Genomic DNA, 203 nt, shown 5'->3' with positions numbered 1-203 from the left:
TAAAAAAAGAGGACAGGACAGAACACAACATAAATGTTGCAAATTTCGCGTAAAGCAAAGTAAGAAGTCAATGAAATCAAGAAGCTGTAGACCCCTGTATTATTGAACCGCCTCCATATCTATTACCTTAAGAAGCAAGAAAAAGTCTCTTAAAAAAAAACTTGCTTTAATTGGAAACTTGTATTAATTGTTTCATTAAACTT

Source organism: Odontomachus brunneus, unplaced genomic scaffold (genome assembly GCF_010583005.1).
Source record: "Odontomachus brunneus isolate Ranch 3 - 2012 unplaced genomic scaffold, Obru_v1 Obru_scaffold_268, whole genome shotgun sequence".
NCBI lineage: Eukaryota > Metazoa > Arthropoda > Insecta > Hymenoptera > Formicidae > Odontomachus > Odontomachus brunneus.
This window is presented reverse-complemented; position numbering follows the sequence as displayed.